Genomic DNA, 23,260 nt, shown 5'->3' with positions numbered 1-23,260 from the left:
ATCTTCTCTGCAAAAATGTCTGTTCACATCCTCTGCCCACCTTTTGATTGGGTTGTTTGTTTTTTTGTTGTTGAATTGTATGGTTCTTTATATATTTTGGAGATTAGCCCTTTGTCTATATGATTTGCAAATATTTTCTCCCAGTTGATAGGTTGTCTTTTTGTTTTATTCATGGTTTCCTTTGCCTTGCAGAAGCCTTTTAGTCTGATGTAATCCCATTTGTTTATTTTTTCTTTTGTTTCCCTTGCCTGAGTAGACATGGTATTCAAAAAGATGCTGCTAAGACTGATGTCAAAGAGCATACTGCCTGTATTTTCTTCTAGGAGTTTTATGGTTTCAGGTCTTACATTCAAGTCTTTAATCCATTTTGAGTTAATTTTTTGGATAGTCTAAGATAATGGTCTACTTTTATTCTTTTGCATATGGCTGTCCTGTTTTCCGAATATCATTTATTTAAGAGACTTTCATTTGTCCATTGTATGTTCTTAGCTCTCTTGGCGAAAATTAACTGTCCATAGATGTGTGGTTTTATTTCTGGGCTTTCAATTCTATTCTATTGATCTATGTGTGTGTTTTTCTGCCAGTACCATGCTTTTTTGAATACTATAGATTTGTACTGGGTTTTTTTTTGGTGAAGAAGATTGGCCCTGATCTAACATCTGTTGCCAATCTTCCTCTTTTTGCTTTAGGAAGAGTGGCCCTGAGCCAACATCTGTGCCCATCTTCCTCTATTTTGTATGTGGGATGCTGCCAGAGCATGGCTTGATGAGTAGTGTAGGTCCGTGCCCAGAATCTGAACCAGTGAATCCAGGCCACTGAAGCAGAGTGCACTGAACTTAACTACTATGCCGCTGGACTGGCCCCTCTTTGTAGTGTATTTTGAAGTCAGGGATTGTGATGGCTCCAACTGTCTTCTTTTTTCTCAGGATTGCTTTGGCTATTTGGGGTCTTTTGTTGTTCCATATAAATTTTAGGATTCTTTGGTCTATTTCTGTGAAGAGTGTCATTAGGATTCATTTCTCACTTTAACCCTAATGATGGAAGTGAATGGAACATCCATTCTTTGGTTTTTCAATATTTAGTTTTGGTACCAGCATTTCCCAAACTTTGCCCTGGAAATGTTAGTAACTATTATGTTCCCCACCCCCTACCACATGTGTGATCCTTAGGGCCTTAGAGTAATGGAAATGAAGACAGAAGTCTTTTTGCTGGCAGAATATTAGAGAGTTTTTATTGGCCATATGGTGTACTCTTATGCCATGGAATTAGGAAAAGTCTTATTTCTTGCCTTTCAGAGTAATTTAAAGAAAAAAGTTTATAAGCTTTGGAATTAGATTAACTTCCTAAGTTGTCTCCTAGCAATTTCTTTTGACATTACTAGGATAACTAACCACCATGTGAGCAGGGCAGGGTCAGGGGTGAGGAGGTTGAGGGCCCCCACAGGAGAGGTAGTTTGCTACCCAGCCTTTGCCCTGTGGCTAGTCTTTTTTTTTTTTTTAACGATTTTATTTTTTTCCTTTTTCTCCCCAAAGTCCCCCAGTACATAGTTGTACATTCTTCGTTGTGTGTCCTTCTAGTTGTGGCATGTGGGACGCTGCCTCAGCGTGGTTTGATGAGCAGTGCCATGTCAGCGCCCAGGATTCGAACCAACGAAACACTGGGCTGCCTGCAGGGAAGCGCGCGAACTTAACCACTTGGCCACGGGGCCAGCCCCTGTGGCTAGTCTTTTTATACCTCAAATTGCTCACTGCTGAATAGGTGCCAAACCACACAGCTCCTAACTTTTAGATTTGATATATCAGATATGGTAAAACAATCTTTCTTTACCTTTTTCACTTCTAACCTTGTTTACTGGGAGGTAACAATGTAAAAGAATTAGAGGCATGTTCCTTTAACAAAAACAGTCTAATTCTATTTGTTGACTGTAAAGAGAAGCAAGAAGAGACGTCAGTTAGGAGCCTAACCAATCAAAGCCATTCCATCTTGAGAGGATCCATCTTGGTAACTGAAGAAAGAACCGAAATTTGCAAAGTTCTTCCTCCGTCTGAGTTCAACGCTCAGTCTTCATTAATGCTAGAACTCATTTAATCTGCTTATATTATGACCCAACATAAATATTGTAGGCATTTGAGATATCTATTTCTGGATAATCTGGTTGATTGAGTGATCAGTTAAATGCATCAAATCAAAGAATTTTCCAGAATCAATTGGAAGTAAGAAGATCTGTGGTCCACCTCTGCCACTTACCAGCTTTGTGACCTTGGACATCCCTTAAGTTTTTTCTTTTACTTAGGATCCGGTGGCGCAGCGGTTAAGTTCACTGTTTAAATCTAAGTTCTCATGAGCTGAAACTATACTATCTTATTTGGTTATAATCAATGCATTTTTGGCAGCGCCACATAATGTATCTCTGTATAATGGAAAATTTGTGTATGACCATTTCTCATGCACGTATATTCCTGTATTTGAGAATTTGTACTTTGATTCATTGTAAGAAAAAGAAACGACAGAAATATGGCAGGCAAATTCATTCTTCCCTTTGACCGGTTGTTTTGCCCAGCATAGAGTCTTCTCAGTTTTATCTGTGTCTCAAAAGGTCTAACTCCTTGAATAGGTTTCCTTGGGAGAAATTCAAGGAAATAAAGATTTTGGCCAACAAAAATTTCTGAACTTATCCTTTCATAGAATGTTTGAAATACATTATATTATTTTAAATAATTTTGCAGGAATGTTTCTACAAACATCCTCCTTCCATTTTGGTTTATTTAGGTACAGCTGTACATACCGTTCTCATTTATGGACAATATCAATAATCTGTGTATTGTAGTCTCTTACAACCCAGAAGAGCAAAATATTACACATTAGATCTTGAGCAAGGTCTTGATGATGTCAGTTTTGACATTGATGCGTCTAAGTAGTTGAGTTTTAATCTGTACCAGGGTATAACTCTTTTGTACACTGGCACAATTATTATTGTTATTATTATTATTATAAAAATCAGGTATATTTATTAAGCTACACAAGGCAAAAAGAAACCAAAGTGACATCCTATGGTGTCAGCTCAATGAAGGATCGATGTTGTAGGGAGGGAGGGCTTATTGACCTAGGAAAACCAATGGGAGTTCAGAGCCATTTTCTGTGGATGAGGGCTTACCCAAGTCCTTCCCTAGGTTCAGGTTTGTCATCTATTTTATGTTTGGTGTCTACATTTATTGTTGTTTGCATTAACATATATACCCAGGCTTCACTCAAACAACAGATGCAGATTTTGGTACTTTAGTTCCTTTCCTTTCTTTTCTTAAGTTGCAGAAATCATAAAACACAGGCATTTTGAGGGAACCTTTATGCTCAAATATAATCTATTTATAGCAGATGAGGTGTGATAATTTTATGAGACTGTTTTACACACTAGTACAATAAAATTATTGAGTTAATTTGTCTGTATCATGTCCTTTATTACTGTTTTCATTCCCTTTTATTATACCTTGCCCAAATTACTAGTGTAAGTAGCATGTTCTCTTAATTCTGCGTTAGATTTATTCATTTGTTTGCTTGGTCATACGTTTAGATGCCTTGACATGTACTAGATATCAATTCCCTTGTCATTTTTTTCTTTATTCTGCCATATTGTGACTTAACACAAAAATACACACTGCAAAATGTATGTTGGTCTGGGACATTAAAATGATTGACAATGAGCTCGCAGGGCAAGGAGGAGGCTAATCCATATATGACACACAGAAGCTGTTTTCCTGGCAACAACTTCATCATTGTTTCTAAACATGAGCGATGAGCCAATGTACCTAAAAATCATTCAGGTAAACAGCAAAGAATTTTGTTTGGCAGGGTATGAATACCATAGTCTTTCTCCTTCTCACGTCACTGTGGGAAGTGGACATAGATTCTTCCCACCTAGATTACTAGCTGTTTTAACTCAATATGAGATGTGTAAATCTTTGGCAGTTTCCTAGTGAGTCATATTCAATCCTTTTATATGTATGTAATAACATCTCAGAGTAGTTAAGATATGTCAGGCCCTTGGGGAAAAAATGTTCACGTACATTTGGAATGTAGGCTAGATATGTAGCTACTTTTCCCGGGTAATAAATTGTTTTGAGAACAAGTTGAAATCTGATGATAGACTCTATCAAATTTTTAAGTCCAATATCTCGTAGTATTCGATATTTCACATTAAGTGAAGGAAAGAGAAAATAGGAGGCTAAGTTGGTTCAAAAAACTGTATGAGACCTAAGAAAAGACTGTTCCCAGATGGAATTCACTGAAGATTCTGTTTCTTTGCATTTTCATTATAATTAATTCTTTAATATTGCCAGTTGAATCTCACGAATTGAAAATGTTCCAATCTATACAATCTGGCATCATGCTGCTCTTCTGAAATTCCAGGGAGCTTTCCTAAGGGAAGATTGGGAAATTCACAGTACGAATGGAGCAATTAGAACAGAGGTGTGGCATCAAGAGATATGGGCCAAATAGATATGACATCATGACAGTGGCCTCTTTCCAAATGCACTATAGTCAAATTAGCATATGGTAATAAGAATGGAAGAGAGAGAGATGCTGTTCTCTGGAAAACAGTATGAATTTAAAGTTTTAAATTCCATGATCTCCAAACCATATCCTGAAAGTGATATGCCTATAGGGGAGTTGGAAGCAGCATTAGATGAGTTGCCAAAAATATACAGAGGTTAAGGCAAGGGTGCATGGGAGTTGATGGGAGTGGAAAACTAGGAAGGAAACAGGCCATTGCCTGGAAGATAAGTTATTGATCAAGGACCCTCAGGGTTAACTGAGGATGGAGAATTAGCAGGAATTAATATGGGAACTTAATGGTACATAATCCAGTTATTTTGGAAAAGAGAAGTTGTATGAGTTGCAAAGGGGCTCACATGTGTAGGCAGTGGCAGAGCCAGGGTCCATCATTTCATGTCTGTCCCTAGGATTGCCCTGAAGGCTTAGAACATTCACTTTTTTAAGAAGTTAAATACATAGGAAGCGTCAACCTCCTTGAACCTTATGTAAAATTCATGTAACCTTTTATCTTACCTTATGACATTTTAATTATAGAAGCAATACACACTCATTGTAGAAAGTTTATAAAACTATAAGGGAATATTTTCCCTCTCCCCACCCGAAGATAACCGTAGGTTAACTGTCTTATCCTTCATCCTAGAAGACTTGGAATGAGTACAAATATAGTAGGAATAAAACTCATAGACAATGATCAGTTTTATTCACAAGCTTTATGAGGCATAAATAAGGTTGTAAAAATCAGTATAGACAAAGGGCACATCTGAGCAAGCTTGGTGTGCCCATTCTGCTCCTCACTGGGATGCGGCCAGAGGAGTGATGATGATCTTCAGCCTGTTTTAGCCCCACACAAAAGACCTCCAATCTTTAAGCATTATGATGCCACTCCTCCCCAAACCACCACTACAAGAGCCACATCACTTCCCAGAGTGACCATTTTGTTTTATGTTTTCTGTTTTTGTCAAACTATTTTTTCTATCTATCTAACTATCTATCTATCTGTATTGACAAAATTAAGTTGACAGTGCAAACACAGTATTGGACCCTGCCCTTTCCATTCATTTAAAACTTTGAGTATTTCCCATGTCAGTACATAGCCTGCAGACACATGGTTTTAAATTATTAGCCTAATTTTACAGTGGCAAAGGGGGGGTGCGTTAATCAGATTTTCATTTATTTGGGAAAAATCAGAGTTAATCTGGCAAGTTTTCATATTTAAAAGCTCACTTGCAAGTTGTGAGAGCTAAATTTACTGAGTTGTCCACTTGTCTTATCAGGAAAATAATCACTAATGTTTCCTACAAAAGACGTCTGTTAAAATTAACTGAATGTTTACCTCGACAAGGAAGTAACAAGTATTCAGAAGGCTTACTCACACGTTAGAATTCTTTGTGAGAAATTCCACATCTAAATCCTCCTTTAATTTTTTTTCCTTATTTTTTTTATTAAACCTTTATTTGCTTTCTCCTTTTTTATTTTTTTTAATTTTACCTTCTCTTTTTTCTAGTGAACGCTCAACAGCATCTGTATTGTGTACTGAGTAAGTCATGTTAATGGATTCCATAGATAATTTCCAGTGGTTGAAAAGGCCTTTGACTTCAGAGGAATTGAAGCAATTTTGAAAGAAGCCGAAGAGGTGTCTATTAGAATCCTCCCCATACACATGAATGGTGGAGTGACATTTGAATTTGACAGAGAGAGTGAAAAGATCAAGTTGAAATGTAGCACTAGAGAAGGGAATGCCGCCTTATCCGTGCCTTCTCTGTTTGCTGAGAGAAGATATTCGAAACTTTGAATGAGAAGTAAAGGGCATTAGCATCAAGTGAGAGTACAGGAGTCAACTTGGATTTGCAAATACAAAGTCATCTCGCCTCAACTCCAGAAGACCTTGAAGCTGAGATCCAAGATCATATGCTTAAAAATAAGTAACTTTTGTTACAGAAGAGTGTGTAGGTGACCAAAGCTGAATTTGCACAAGAAAGGAGAGATCACAGAAAGGAGACTCTGAAGGAGTAAGGATACCTGGGCTGGTTCTGGGAGTCTAATTCGGGAGGCTGGGCTAGTCTCAGAGTCTACAAAATGATTTCTGAGAGGTGAGCAACTTCCACTTTGGCTTAAAAAAAAAAAATCTGAGGGCACCTACATTGACATTTTATCCCCTTTAAAAGATGAATTCCTCGCTGCAGTCATATGTATTTCTTCTTAATAATAAGGGCTGAATTTTTGCCTGGATTCACTCCTTAAAATTTAGGGAACCCACAGCCCCTCGAGTCCCCCCCACTTATTCTCAGCTGAACACCAAGATTCAAATTGTAGGTTCAAATATCATTGTACTTAACTCTCTTGGAATAAAGAATAATTCAGATAGGGAAATACTCATTGAAATTCACCTCCTCAAAAGCTACGGTCAGTAGTTAGTTGGTTATAAATAGTGTTTCTGCTTCTGTGTTATTTGATTCTGTTAGAATAAGAACACATTCATGTATTATTTGGGAAGCTAAAAATAAGTTTAAAAATAGAAAATAAATTATAGTGTAAGAAAAAATAGCATAAGCAATGTTGAAAAAAAGAATTTTAATTAAGGAATGAATTAAACATGCTTTAGTAGTAATGTCTGTCTATAAAAAATAAAATTGGTTAGGAAAGTTTACCATAGTGGTTAAGAGGACTTGGGTCTACAGAGTCATGTGGCTTAGACTGAAGCCTCTGTTGGCCAGGAAATAGCTAAGAGATCTTGGGACAGTTCAGTTATAAAACTGGAATAATAATACATGCACACCTGATAGGGTTGTTTTGAAAATTAAATGAGATACTTATAAAGCAAGTAGCATGTCGCCTGGCACATGGTAAGCACTCTGATAATACTTGTTCCTGCATGAGGCAGAAGAGCCCTGTCTTAGCTCAGATCCTTTGAGAAGCAGATGCTGAGATGGGATTATACGTGCAGCAGATTTATTAAGGGAAATATCTGTGAGGGATAAAGGGCAAGAAGCAGGAGTAGCAGGGAAAGATTTCAGATCATAATGGAGGTCTGAGATGTGTGAAAGAAGAAGGAGAAGGAAGGTAGATTGAGTAGGAAAAGTCTCAGGCTGCAGTAGAAGCAAGGACTCTGGGAATGTAGTAGTGGACCCAGAGAGACAACAGCTAGGGATGTTGCTGTCTGAAGCAGAAGATGTGAGCAGTGCATTTCTGTGACTGCCGTGGGGCCATCGCTTGAGCTGGTGCTTTGGTATAACTGTTGTAATTCATTAGTACTGATGCATTAGAGCATTCCTTCACTCCAACCTTTGGGTGATAGATTCACGGTACCCTATCTTTGAATCTCAATTTCCTGACCCATGAAATGGGTCAAATAAATATTACACACTATTTCAGAACTGATTTAAAGATGTGAGATATTATATGTGAAAGCATTGTTTTGAAGAAGAAGATTAGCCCTGAGCTAACATCTGCCACCAATCCTCTTCTTTTTGCTGAGGAAGACTGGCCCTGAGCTAACATCCATGCCCATCTTCCTCTACTTTATATGTTGGACGCCTACCACAGCATGGCTTGATAAGCAATGTGAACATCCGTGCCTGGGATCCAAGCCAGTGAACCCTGGGCTGCTGAAGCAGAGTGTGCGAACTTAACCACTATACTGCTGGGCTGGCACCAGGAAGATTTTTTAAAAAACAGTAAAAAATGCTTTGGGAATGTAAATTGGCACACTAGTGTTTCCTTTAGATATTTTGCAATTCAAAAATTTCTCTGCATTAGTTTTGTCTTTCAATTTGCCTGACTTTATTATAATGAATTTCACACGAATGTGGAAACAACTATCCTCTCTTATCTTTGAAATCACTAAGAATTTAAGGTTTACCACCAGAATGTTTTATCTGATGCTATTGTAAGTACGCATGGTAGTGAATGAGTCTCCACTATTCCACATATGGCTTATGGGACCTGAAGAAGTGAACCCACTGAGTCCAGACATTATTTTTAAAGATACCGCAGTTTGGAACTCGGGAATACTGTTAAGTGTTCCATCAGTTGTTCATGACTGTGTCATGAGGCCTCACAAAATGGTCAGAGCATAGAAAGCTCTCAATAAATATTTGTGTAACGATTCACTGAATCAGTTAACTTCCTGCCCTCTTTAGTTTTATCTCTGTGACCTTTCCTCAGAAGGATTAGGAACCTGAAACATAAAAACATAGAAGGAAATAGAATGAAAGCCCAAATCCCTTATGCCTGTGAAAATGAGAAAGGAATGGATCTCGTATTTGGATCATACCTCTTAGGATCACAAGGGTGATAGATCTGTAGAGGTCATCTAATCCTACTTTATTTTAGAGCAGGTTTTTTTTTTTTTTTTTTTTTGAGGAAGACTAGCCCTGAGCTAACTACTGCCAGTCCTCCTATTTTTGCTGAGGAAGCCTGGCCCTGAGCTAACATCCGTGCCCGTCTTTCCCTACTTTATACATGGGACGCCTACCACAGCATGGCTTGCCAAGCGGTGCCATGTCCGCACCCGGGATCCGAACCGGTGAACCCCGGGCCACCGAGAAGCAGAACGTGCGCACTTAACCACTGCACCACCGGGCTGGCCCTAGAGCAGTTTTTTTTAACATGAGCCAGATCATTCTTTGTTGTGGGGGGCTGTCCCATGCCTTGTAGGATATTCAGCAGCATCCCTAGCCTCTACCCACTAGACGACAGTTGCATTCCTTCCCCCATTCCCCAGTGGTGACAACAAAAATGGATCCAGAATTGCTAAATGTCCTGGGGGGACAAAATCGTCCCCGGTGGAGAATGACTATTTTAGAGATAAGGAAAGCTTGAAAGTTTAAATAAGTCAACAAAACTCTTGGCAAGGCTAACACCACAACTAGAATCCTAGCACGAAGTATCTATCCGGTGCTTTTCAACCATCCAACACGGCCTCTCTGATTCAATATGTGATTAAATGTGCCTCCAGAAGAGTTGCTGTTGTTGTATCGTGACCATTCATGTTTATTCATAACATTCTTCCGGTTTGTGGGCTGTTTGATATTATACACATTTTATTGCATGGAAGGCAAGGCTTGATATTCCTCTCTACACTGGATTAAAAATGAAATTCCTCTTGGAGGTGAAACGGGCACGTTTTGAAGCCCAAAATTGACAGGGGAGCGAGAGTTCAACAATCTTTCTCTGAGGGACTGACTTGGAGATGTATCATGCTTTCTCTGCCAAGCTTATACTTAAATAGAAAAATATATCTGTACACATAGATTTCTATAAAAAATGCCTGCCAAGTCCAGAAGACACCTCTCTAAAGTGGCAGAGAACAGAATGATCTTGTAGGGATGGTCGAGTGTAATTTCAGATAATTCTATATCAGGTTTCTGAGAACACTTTTGGAAAGCTCTGTTATATATTAGTGCTGGGTCTCAAAGAAATGGAAAATTAGTATTTTCTTTCTCAGCCTACAATTTATTGATCAAAGAAAACTTATTTTTGGCTTTGTAGTGTTGCAACAATCTGAAGCATATTAATAAAGAAAGAGAGTTGCTTCTTGGGGAGATAACCTTGATGACTGTAATTTTTCTCATGAGTAACAGTGCTGCTTATGTGCCAATATATCACAAGTGAAGGGGAAGGGAGGGGAGCAGATGTTGCTTAGCAAGGGCAGGACAGAGTTCTGTGTATTTTGCTCTGTCTTCTTCTAGCCTCTCTCAAGTTCTCATCCTTCACTCTTTATTCTGCAGAAGGGCTTGAGGGTTAGTATTATGAGAAAAGAAAGGCTTTTTGATTGTGAAAGTAGAAAGAGCTGACAAGGTGTTGCCTAGTTCTAATCATTGAAGGTTCTCCCTAACACAATAATGAGGACTCAACTATGCTTTGTTCCTATGTGTATGCATGCATGCATCCATTCCAAGGGCCGCCGGTGTCACATCTCTGCTCTGCCTCCTATTAATTGTGTCACCCTGGGCAAATTACTTGGTCTCTCTCTGCCTCAGTTTCCTCATCTGTAAATGAGGATATAAGTAACACCTAACTCAAATACAGATAAAATCAGTTAACGTTTTTGAAGGATTTAGAAAGTAACTATGTGTTTTTTACATGAAAATATGTAAATATATAAATACATAAAACTTATGAATTTTAAATATATTATTTAATATAAGATATATGTACATATAATATGTAGTGAACACTCTGCTAGGTATTGGTGACTTATTACAACAAAAAAGAAAAAGTTCTGAGACAGGCAGACCCCCAAAGCAGGAAATAGGTCCCATTTTTAAAATTTATTTTTCAGTCCATGTTTATTGAACACCTGCTTCATGGAGGCCACCGTGCAACCCATGAAGGAGGCAATGATAACCATCAGTGTTTCCCTTCTCTAAGAACTCTCTGGTGGAGGAGGGAAAGTGAAATATAATTATAAGATGCTGTAGCAAGTGATATGATAAGTATAGACACAGTGTAGTATGTTTCCATTGAGACTCGCATCTGAGCCCGGGGATGGGGCTTGAGCTACGGAAACCCTGCAGGGAACACGATGTGAGTCTAGTCTCCTAGGCTGAGTCAGGCCGATTAGGATGGGGTAGAAGACAGAGATAGAGAAGTAAGCCTTGGAGCATGGTCAGGAGGGAGGTAAGTACCATGGCATGCCAGGTCAGGAAGGGCTCTGCGGGTGAGGTTAAAGAGTGTAGGCACTACCTTGAAAGAGAAAGGAAGCCACCGAAACATTTTCAGTAGGCGAGTGGTATGGTCGAGAGGCAGGGATTCTATTTGAGAAACTGCAGTCTCGTGCTGAGTGGAAGAAAGGTTGGGAGAAGGCCAGACCAGAAAAGGCTGAAAGTACAGATTGGAAAAACTCTGCTGAGAGATGATGAGGCTTGAACCTTATCCCCTTGAGAGAGGTGGGGAAGTAGAGATGGATACAGAAATAGTTACTAGTAGGACTCCAACAAAGTCATATTGACTGTTAACCCACCGTGGGATTTGAATTGAGGAGAAAGCATGAAAGTGAAGTTCACTGTTTCTCACAATGTTGAAAAGTCTTATCTGGCCAAACCAGACCTTCAGACGAGGAGGAAAATACAAAGTTAGTCACCAAGAGTTGACGTTCTGAGATATTCATGCCGCCTGCTGATGCTATGACCTTTTAGATTCCTTACTAGTACCTCCTGCTGCCCTCTTTCTAGGTCGTGGTACATGGACCTAATTTTTTGGCACTTTTGATTCAACTTGGGAGAATTTTCACCTATTACTTTTGACATAGACACAGAAGTGGAAGGGACTTTAATGTATGATTTTCTTTGGCCCTTTTCTTAAATCATACATATTTGAGCAGAGGCTGAAAGGATCATCAGAGATCTCAGATGCCATCAGAAAAGTCTTAATAGTGACTGCTTAGAGTGCTGTGCTGACAAAGAATATGAAGCCCATATGGCTTGGTGGAAAAGTGACAAGATCAACTAAATATGCCCATCATGGGTGCAGCAGGGCAAAGCAGAAGCATATATGCTTCATATATCCATTTCTAGGATAAAGAATCCAAGCCCATGGCATCAATGAACTTGACAAAGGTCGCGGAGTTAGTTAGGAGCATGACTGCAAAGAAAACCACATCATGTGGCTGCCGGTGCCAAGATACTTCACTCATTTCTTCAGTAAATATTTGCCAAGGTTGACTGGGTGTCCAGTGCACTTTTTCATGTGGTTTGTTTTTAGTGCTAGATTCTCAGCTTTTAACAATGCAGATAAGGTCCCAGCTTTCGTGAAGATTATCTTCCAGTGGGAGGCGGGCAATAAATAAATGAATAAGTAAGATAGTATCAGATGGCAGTTGAAAATTATGAAAACAGTAAAGACCTGGGGGTGGTGATATGGAACAAATAAAACATGGCAGTAGGGCAGCTGGTCAGGAGAGTTGCTTCAGAAAAGAGGACTTTTTAGTTGAGACTGGAAGGAGAAGAAAGAGCCAGCAAGGCCAAGATCTGACGGAGGAACACACCAGGCACTGCGGATAGCAAGTGCAAAGACACTAAAGCTAAAAGTAGCCTGAGTGTTTGAGGAACAGAAAGACTGCCTGCAGGGCCAGGCATGAGTGAGGGAGACAGCAGAACCTGGGGAGGCTGGAGAGTTAGGCAGAAGCCAGATTAAGTATACTCATCTCTCAAGAAAGGGAGCCTTAGGGTCCTGCTCAGTGGTCTCAGGCAGTAGAAAAGTGAGGGGCTACCCCCTGGGTCTCCAGTTTCTCAGTGCAGTCTTCTGAAAGTCTCTATGAGTATATAGCCTTTTCTTTCTTTTTGTAGGAAACTCCTTGATTATAACTGCCAAGATCAAACAGCTGATAGGATCAAAAACTTTGCTCTATATAGATTAGAGTGGAAAATAGAAACCTGGAATAAGTGTGTTTCCTTCAGGTGACCTTAGTAAAACATTCATGGGGTGCTGACAAGTACTTTGAATTTATACAATGGGGAACACAGTTTAAATACTTTGATATATTGCAAGCAGCTTCTAGAGAATCTCAAAAAAGATTGCGAAGCTCATTTAAATCTTGTACCAACCCTGTGAGAATTGGTAGGAAATAGCTATAGCTATTTTTTTTTTCTCCAGATGGATAAAATGAGGCAGAGAGATTAAATTGCTTGATTTCAGATTTCTTCCTGTAGCCTTGGCATTCAACCTAATGGATACATTCCGCTCACCTTAATTTATAAGTAAATCTATGGTGGAAATCTAAACTGTGGTAAAGCATCATTAGAATCTTCGATTTTTGTGTCCCAAAGTCCCGATTTCTGTATTTACCTTACTAATTATGAGTAACAAATAAAATGAAGTGAATCTCTCAAGATTCATGTGTTGAGCAATGTGCTGAGCCTGCTGAATTTTATTTTGTTTGGCAATTTGTTCCTAAATATTTTCTGCTAGGGTTTGTAGTGGTCCACTTTCAGGCTGCCCCATTAATATTTGCATATATTCCATTAACTTCCTTGTCCTTTCACTTCCCTCCTCTTCTCCCCAACCCTCCCTCTCCCTAGGCCGATTTACCTGTTCAGTGCCTTCTCTTCTTTATAGACTGTGCTCTCAAGTGACAGCTTATGAGCTTAATAAATCCAGGCAAATGTGTAAATGGATGTTAATGGTCCACACTCCCCTTCAGCATGGCATGTATACACTTTAATGGTGACCTTTGATGGGTAATACCTAACTCAAAGGAATGACTAATGGCAGAATTAGGAAGCCAAGTAGATATGGAGGTCAGCGTTGTAGCTAATTGAAAGTAATACATTTGGGGGAAGTCAAGGACTTTGCGTGCCCCTCAAATCATCAAGATATGCCTATTTCCAGAGCCAGCTCTCCTCCTCAAAGGTGGGTCTCATTATACAGGATTTCATGGACCTCAAATGGTGTTTCTGACATGGATATATAAAGGTGAGAGCTGTACCTAGAATGTTTCTCAACAAATTAACAGAAATTTGTATTGATGTGCAAAGTAATATCTGGAAAAGAAGTAAACTAGAGGAAGAATATAATTATCACCTGCAGAATCCTTTCTTCCTCCACTTCATAGAGGAAATTTGTCTTTTTAATATGAATCTTTTGTCTCCTACCATATTCTTTCTATGAATAGGCCAGATTCCGGTTGTTCTTCTCTCTTGTTGACCCAGGATCTTAAAGCCTATCTGAAATTACAATAAGCCAGTGATAGAACTCATAAGGGAGGAGTCTAGAGTAAACGGACCCTGAGATCTTTTTTCAGTGTATCCCCTTGTGTATAGCACAGGAACAAATGTGTATGTGAAACCCACTCTAAAGGGATACCTCACATTCTGCTTTAAAAGTATGTCTATTTAACGAAGCTCCAAAAAATTGCATTTCATTATTTCCCAGTTCAATATTTTCTTCTTAAAAAAAGGCAGATGAGTCTTAAATTCTACTTTCTATATAAAGGTATATCCAGGTATATGCAGAAAGGAAATGACTCATCCATAAGTACACAAAAATAAAAATTATGGGGCTGGCCCCGTGGCCGAATGGTTAAGTTCGTGCGCTCCGCTGCAGGCAGCCCAGTGTTTGTTGGTTCGAATCCTGGGTGCGGACGTGGCACTGCTCGTCAGGCCACGCTGAGGCAGCGTCCCACATGCCACAACTAGAAGGACCCACAATGAAGAATATACAGCTATGTACCAGGGGGCTTTGGGGAGAAAAAGGAAAAAATAAAATCTTAAAAAAAAAATAAAAATAAAAATTATATTCATATCCAGAGCAAGTTATGCCATATTTAAGAGCTTTTGATATCAACAATGAATTTTCTAGTTCTGTTGAAAAAGACAGACTTGTTAGATCATGTAATTGTAAAGAAATCTGGTTTGGGCCCTGAGTTAATAAAAGTATTTTTTAATTTTAAGAAATATGAATATGTATTTCTGGGACTTCATATATAATTCAGACCAGTAGTGTCTGTATGGAGAATAGCTTCATGTGCCACAGCTTTCGTCTGGTTAGGAATAACACTAGTCTAGGGGTTAAGCGATAGGGGTTTTCTAGGAAGATTCACTTCATAACTTTCAGCTCTTTACTTTTCACAGGACCTCAGATTCTTCATCAGTATACCAAAGGGTTAAAGTAAGAGCTTGTTTTGAGGGTACCTCTCATCTTTAAAATTCCAGGATTCCAAGAAATAAAAGCAAAAACCATAAATGCTTTCGTAAGGACAGAAGGAGATTTTGCAATGGACCATCTCCCTAATATTAAGATGTGACTCCCATAGCAATTTGTCTGTATTGTTTTATTTTCTGTCCATCTTGGGATATAATTATTTATATACTTGTCTTACTTCCCCTCTTCAATTGCAGGTGAAAACTGATATAAAATATGACTTTATATAAAGCCTTGCCTGTGATAGGCATTTAATATACACATCTCTCCTGGATAGTTGCCTTATGTGTAATGTCCTTGTGTGGCTTATAGAAATGAGCGTCATTGCTTTATTTTTAATTTCCAATATACCATATTCCTTCCTTCGGTAAAACTTCTCTGAACATCTGTTCTAAACAGAGCACTGTATTAGACTCTGTGAGGGTTATAAAAATTCTGTCTTCTTTCCAAAGGATTTTATAATCTAGTGGTAGTACATGAACACCTGCAAATAAGAGTCATCAATGTCAGGGGCCTTGGCAGTGCCTAGCAATAGCCAATGTTCAGTAAATGACAGCTGATTTCTCCACTGGCTACAAATACAATTTCTAGTGTTGTTATCATTTGCATTATTTCTAGAATCTAAGATAGTTAAATGTGGATAAAAAAAAAAAACAAGAACTAGAGCATCCTATAGCAATTAGACAGTGCTTCAGGTGATGTGTCTTCACTATAATCATCTGAATTTGGTTAAAACTGGCTGGTGGTACTTTGAAAAGTATATGGTCTTTCCCCACAGTGGAACTAGGTATTTGTACTGCTTTTAGGACAATGTACAGTGTGGTTCCTGAAACAGTAATAACAGCATCACCTAGAAACTTGTTAGAAATGTGAGTTCTCAATGGGTTGAATCAGGAACTCTGGGGTGGAGTCCAGTGATCCATCTTTAAACAAGTCTTCTGAGTGATTCTGATGTGCCCTAAGTGTGAGAGCCCCTGTTCCTGGATGTCCATAGAGACATGGTGAATGTCCTTGTGGAGGAATATGTGACAGTGAGATGCCAAAAACAAAACTGGGTGGAAAGAATAAGAATTTCATAACCCCTGCTCTCACAATGTCCAACCTAGTGAGGAAGCAAGTTAGCACTAAGATGAGTACACAATCACAAACTCTGGCATGCTGCAAATGCCACGTGCAGGTGCACACATGGGCTGGACCGGGAAGAACTGAGGAATCTACGGTTTAGACAAGACTCACTAGGGAATGAGTTTGAGCAGAGTTTGTGCCTTTGATGCTGTTGAGGTGTCAGGAGGAGACCTGGAACCTGTTTGATTCTAACAGAGAAATATGAAGACTATTTAACAAAATGCTTTCACACAGTTCTTTTCCCTTTATTTCTCTTGGAGTTAATAACCATATCCTTTATGATTTCTCTTAAGCTGACTTAAGATTTTGATTATCTACACAGATAAGTATATATACATACATATACAGAAGTATTCATTGATGACTATAATATTCAATAGGCAGCTTGCTTTGTGCAATTATTGGGATGTTAATGTATGTTAATGTATGTGTTAGGTACCAACTCCACACTAGGCACTGCCCTCGGTCCTGTACACACAACTTCTAAATCAATTCTCCTAACATTTCTTCAAGTACGAATTGTTAACTTACTTGTGGTAAGTAAAATGGCTCAGTGCAATTAAATCACTTGCCCCAGGTCACACGGCCAGTAAATAATGGAATGGGACTCAACCGGGCAGTCCGGCTCTAGATTCCTCTCTCTGAACCACTACATGGAGAGTTCATGGGATAGAATACATTTCTAGTTGAAAGTATGTGCACAAAAATGGAAGGAAGCTCTGCCTCATGAATTTCTGCTTCATCTTGACCTGTATTTTTCCTTTCCCCAGACTTCTCATGACTCTAACAAAAGATATCCAGGTGCCATAGTTCATGAGATTTGAAGCAACCTCCAAAATGTCATATGCATATTCAGAGAAGCTGGGAATTCTAAATTCTAAAGATGTGATAACTTGAGCCACTCCTAAAATATGGCAAACCAGGACATAGATATGAGGATATGAGTGTGTGTTTGGGGAGGAGAGTGATATAAATAGACGATGAGGCATATTTCAGGGTGGTAGCCACTGGGGAAGGAAGAGTTGTCTTTACCAGCTGGCACGAAACTGATCCTACGTCATCCCTCTCCAGCTTCCAAATTCTTCCCTATTTCTTGGCAAATGGTTAGAGCGGCCTCTCTATTTCGACATAGTTCCCTCAGCATGCCCTTCTCTGACTTCTTCCCTCCCTTTAAATACCCCTGATATTAATTTCATCTTTATATTAAATGATATAAATAAAACCAGGGGGAAAAAATGGTGTATCTATTTCCCTAATTGCTAATCTCTCTTTATCAATTTAAAATGGAAAAATTATAAACCACAAAGGAGACACCTTACTTTCTAATAGTAACAATGCTGATGACATAATAATTAATAATAAAAAATACAACTGTAATGACATCACCTCATAGAACTGCTTGGAATGTTTTGTAAATTATAATTTTTTGGGTTTAATTTATAAGCTAAACCAGATCCATTTTATTTTACCTTAAAATACTACATCAAGAAAAACCCCAAAGATTATCACTTTAAATTTCAGTTGTGCAGTTAAGGAAGATTTTAGGCAGCCAAGTTTCCCTGGAGTGTTATGCTTACTAAAGTAAGTGCTTAAGATCAACTTCTGTGAATGGTTATGGCTCCAGACTGTTGTATTACTATATTGACTTATATTTTTATGTATAGTTATTTTGAAAGTCTCTAAAATCAGCACATTTGTAGTGGAACCACAAATTCACTAGATATAGCAGTGAATTCACAAGTGCCTTTTCTTCACCTGCCCTTACGTCTAATTGAAAACTGCACTAGACCTGAAGTCGCCCAGGCAGGGTCACGTGTAGCCACCAGAACGTCATCTTTGGCCGAGAAAGATTAATAATTTTGATTTGGACCGAGAACATGAATTTATTTAGTTTAGGAAAAGCAGAAATATTTCCCAAATTTGTACCTTGTCTGAAAATGGTCCCTTTTAAAAACTAAGCTCTCAATGAGAATTAGGGGTTTTCAAAATGAGCAAAAGCAATTGTCTATAGGGAATTCAAAAAGCAATTTATATGCAGCTTTCCCAGCACCAAATAGCTCTAGTGAAAACAGCACTGCTTTTATTCACTTTCTTTAAATATGCAGGTTATTAATACATTTTCAAATTAATAGTTTGGAAATTTCCATACCCTTATAACCATGAGTCAATAGCACATCTCTACCTGCAAGAGTGACTTGATGCATTCATTGTACTACAATGAAAGTGTCATTTAGAAAGCCATTAAAACATCACCTTAAAATTAACATCGTGACCCTACAAGGAAACATTAAATGGGTTGAAAAGTAATGGTCTTGAAAAGGAAAGGCCTGCCTTTAGAGTACAAGCTTTAAAAAAAAAGTAAAAAAGAAAGAAAGAAGAAAGGGAAAAAAAGCCACTAATGAATAATTACTTTAATGAGGCTCTGGTCTCAGAGCTGCTCACATTTACTTGCATTAATGCTGTGAAATGTGGGATGGTGTGAACACATTAAAATATTCATTTTAGTGCTTTTTTGTTGGACAAAGTAATAGCATATCCCAAACTCCTCCATAAGGTGCCTCTTTGGCAATTGACCTCACTATCAAAATATCAATGCTGTCCAGGTGATCCTTCCAGCTACTGTCTGCAGGGGCTTCCTACAACAAGAATAGCACCATGGATCTACTTCAAACTCTCTAGCATCTCAGCACCCTCACCTGAGGCCCCATTGCATATGATCGCTCTCCGCAGAAGGCGTTTTAGCAAAGCAGTTAACACTAAAGGCTCCAGTGTGTGATGCTGAGTGCAAATATTACGTTTGTAACTTGGGACAAATTACAGAGCCTTTCTGTTCCTCCAAGTTCATATATGTTAAATGAGCAAAAACATAGTACTGTTACAAGAAGCTGCTATGAGGGGTGAGTGAAATGACCTGGGCAAAAAAGCTTGGCACGGGGCCATCCTTAATAGAAAGAAAAAGGTAACTATTTTATCAGGCTAAAGATGATTACTTCTCAGCATGGCTTACAAGGTTCACTGGCCCCAGTTTACTATAGAAGGTTATTTCTTGCCATTCCCTTTCCACCTCTTGCCTATTTCTTTATATTCTGGCTCAGGGGAGTCTTAAACTTGAGTATGCATCCCAGATATCTTGAAGGGCTTGTTAAACACAGGTTGCCAGACCCCACCCTCAGAGTTTCTGAGTCAGCAGAACTGAGGATGGGTCTCAGAAGTTTCCATTTCTGACAAGTTCACAGATGATGTTGATGCTGCTGGTCTGTGAACCACACTTGGAGAACCACTGGTCTAGTTTACCATTTCTAGAAAATGCTGTTCTTCCCTCTATCTTCTGGAAAGTTGCCACCAAGGCCCCACTCACAAGCACCTCATCTAAGACTTTGCAAATTCGCTTTCATAGCACTAATCACCTTGTGTTATAATTAATCAGTTTGCATTATGCATGTTCATCTACCCGCCTGGACCATGCAGTTTTCCAAAGACAGAGACCATGTCAAATTCATCTTTGTAATGTTTTGTCACATGTGCTGCCTGGTCCATGGTAGCTACTAAATTAACTTTGTTTGAGTGAATGTACAACCAAACACACACTCCTAGCCCTTTGTGTATCCCCTTGCCTTTATAAGAGTAGTTTCTCCTTCAGAATTGCTCTTAGTGAGTCCTGATCTGTTCTGCAAGACCTTCTGCTAGTATTTTTTAAATCACAAAACCTTCTCTAACTTGCTAGAATAGGCACTCCTTCCCCTAGGCATTCGTTGCTCATAAGTTTTGTTTTTTTCTCCCTCCTTTTGCCTGAGTTTTTTAGGGCCACAACTATGCTGTCTTGATCTCAGTGCCCCCAGAAGCTACTAAAGTGGCTGGAACTTAGGACACTCTTGGGAAATGTGTGTGGAATGAGGGAATGCTGGGAGAGTGTGCTCCAGGCCAGGGCGGGCGAGTCTGGGAAGCTGACTGAGTTCATCACTGGTGTCCTCAGCTCTCCGCTCCCTTCCCAAGACCCTTCCCAAATACCTTCCAGAATCTCATTCTCCACCTACACTACAGGCCATAGGAGAGATAGAGGGTGCAGCTAGAAAGCTACCACCACAATGCAAGCAAGATATGACGAAACCCTAACTAAACAATAGTGTGAGAGCAAAGTGGACAGACTGATTGGAAAAGGAATCATGGAGGAAGCAATTGCTAAACCGGCCAATTTGGTAGACTGAGCCTCAGGCTCTGAGGTGAAAGTGACCTGTGGTTGAATCCTAGCTTTTCCACTGACCTTGTACTTTAGCTTTCTAAGCCTTGGTTTCCTTATCTGTAAAATGGGAATAGTAAATTATTATGGGTATTAAATGAGAAGATAAATGTAAAAATACTTAGCACAGTGCTTGGAATATAGAAGGTATATAAGATATATAGCTACATAGGGTAGCTGTGAGAAACTGTCAGTGCTTATTGGGCTCAGGCTGTGTCAATGTCCACAAAAGGCATGTGATTTTGTTCTTTATCCACAAAGAAGTTAGAGTATAGCTGGGTAGGAAAAGCTGACCACACCGGAAGAAGCCTTTGATTATATGTTGTCTAGTATTCATCCCCAAGGAAGTAACCCAGTGCAGGTTTTAATGTGTTTAGAGTTCATAAAAGATAGTGACCAGGGGTGAAGTGCTTGGGCAACATTTATATTCCGTAGCTATGTCATAGTTGGAGCTGATGGTTAAGAATTAGTTGAAATATGGGAAATAAAAGGAAGGTACTGGAACCTTAGAATTTTCTTGCATGTAAGGTTCCATGGGCATCATTGCATATTGCTATAGGCATTTATCTTTTAAGGATAAAACAGCATAAACTCAATGAGATGACTTGGGTGCAACTAATAATTGAGTTATTTGAAACCAATGTACAAACCAATGAGGTTATTTGTAACCTCGTGTAGAGAATGACACAGAAATTGGGATGTATTTGTGTAGACATAGACGTATAGATCTGTGTGTGTGGGTGTGTGTGCACGCGCTTTTATAATCTGCGCACGATGCTGCTAATGAAGCGATTTTCTAAGCACCTCAGTTTGGATGGACAAAAATAATAGCAGCTAACACATATAGTGTTGACTATGTGTCAGGCCTAGTTCTAAGCACTTTTACATTTATTAAGCCATGTAATCCTCAAAACGACAGCATGCGGTAGGTACTATTGTGATTGTTCATTTATGGAGGATGTAACTGAGGCACAGAGAGGTTGGGTCATGCCTGAGCTCCCCTGTGTACCTGGACCACTGTGGCTTCTAAGTCCATAGTCTCAAACTGCATGTCATTGGCAGTTTCTGTTTCAGTTTCTAGTCTGAAAAGCTCTGCCTGCAGCCTGCCAGCACAACCAGGATTAGGCTGGTGGGACCACACCCAGGCCCTGTTTGTCTGGAGCAGCACACTGGCTCCTCTCCACCACTGTCCGAGCAGTGACAATGATTCAGTAAATTCTCTCTGTGATGAGTTTGTATTGCCGCCTTCCTTGGGAAAGGCACACATTCCAAATGCTAGTCCCATCCTCTTATTTGCTCAGACAAGTAGATTTGTCACTTGAAACAATCTTTTAATTGTTTATTTTCCTCTGGCTCCTTTCCAGGGCTTTGTAGCAAATGTTAACTGCTGTTTAAAAAATGTTTTTCTTCTTGTGGAATAGGTTAGCATGTTGTGTTGGTTAACTGTTGCGTTTTGAACTTCCCACTTGGTAACTGACAGCCCATAATTAAGCATAACTTGAACTCTGACCGTGTCTCCATGTGGTTTTGTAGCCTGTCACCAAATTTCTGTTGAATATTTTCTGTGGAAATGGCATACAACAAAATGCTTCCTGGCTTAACAATATCTTACCATGGTTAGGTTAAAACACTCTATGATGAGTTGAAGACCTGGAAATTCCCTTACTGTGTTATAAACATTTTTATTTGTTCATGAAATCATAGTTTCTGTAGAATGCATCAATTACTTATTTTTCTTAGGGACACAGAGGCTCAAATCAGGGAATAGAAAGCGAAGGGGATGAATTTGTTGACATACTTAATACATGCCCAGCTGTAGGCTAAATATTTTCCTGACTGTAGGATGGGGTGATGTACCTCTGACCTGTCCAGGGTTGACGCTCCTGATTGAGGTTCTGTGACCAACACTTTTGATAGAGCATATGGCTCTGACTCAAGGATTTGTGTCAGATCCCACTGGGGCTCTTGGGACACAATCTCACTGACCCTACACTGTAGGGAAAGGCTACAGGCCAGCCAGCTGTTTCCTTAGGGGATCCCCATCCTAATGACCTAGACACTCCAGAGTGACACCCACCAACAGCATTTCAGAGTTCTGAACCAATAGAGAAATAAAAAGAGGGTGAGGAAGATGAGGTCAAAATATCACCCTATTTACTGATAAAACTGATGTTAGAAAATGGAAATAGGAAAATATGCTCTGCCAGCCACAGGTAGAATTTGGAACCCTACAGAAATGCCTTAGAGGGAAGTATGAAACCCCTCTTTTTTTGTTTTTTCTTAATTTTAGTTTTTTGTTGTTGTTTTTTATTGCTTTTTTTGCTCTTTTAGTAATGTATAACTTATAAAAAGGAAAGTCAAAATCTTCTACAGCTTGATAAAATTTTCTATATGTATATGCCTATGTACCCACCCCCTAGGTGTAGCACCTTTCCAGCATCTTGTGTGCATCTGGGGAGAAGCTTGCTCCAGAGATAGAGAGAGAGAGAGAGAGAGAGAGAGAGAGAGAGGAAGAAAGAGAAAAAGAAAAAAAGAAATTGGCCCACGGCTGAGCAGTTTTTCCTTTCAAATTTACCAGCAGATTAAGTGCCCCCAGTCTCCCCTGGGAAGAAATGGGGGTGGCCTTGAGGTTGGCCTGGGGTTTCCTGCTAACAGATCACCCTTAACAGGGAAGGAACTGTCGGGAGTGGAGAAGAAGTCCTCCCC

General features: G+C 39.3%; 1 protein-coding gene across 5 annotated transcripts in view; it reads left to right on the top strand.

The window, feature by feature from the left end:
* Positions 1 to 23,260, top strand: part of TENM2 (teneurin transmembrane protein 2) — a 1,162,025-nt gene that overhangs the window by 123,482 nt on the left and 1,015,283 nt on the right. The window contains exon 3 of one of the 5 annotated variants that reach the window (XM_070569063.1): positions 6,056 to 6,641. The exons of the other annotated variants lie outside the window; for them this stretch is intronic. The gene's annotated coding sequence lies outside the window, so the exon portion shown is untranslated. The remainder of the gene's footprint in view (positions 1 to 6,055; positions 6,642 to 23,260) is intronic. 5 annotated transcript variants of the gene reach the window in all.

This window comes from Equus przewalskii, chromosome 13, assembly GCF_037783145.1.
Source record: "Equus przewalskii isolate Varuska chromosome 13, EquPr2, whole genome shotgun sequence".
Lineage (NCBI taxonomy): Eukaryota > Metazoa > Chordata > Mammalia > Perissodactyla > Equidae > Equus > Equus przewalskii.
Note: the sequence above shows the minus strand (reverse complement) of the source record. Positions and strands in the feature narration are given on the sequence as shown.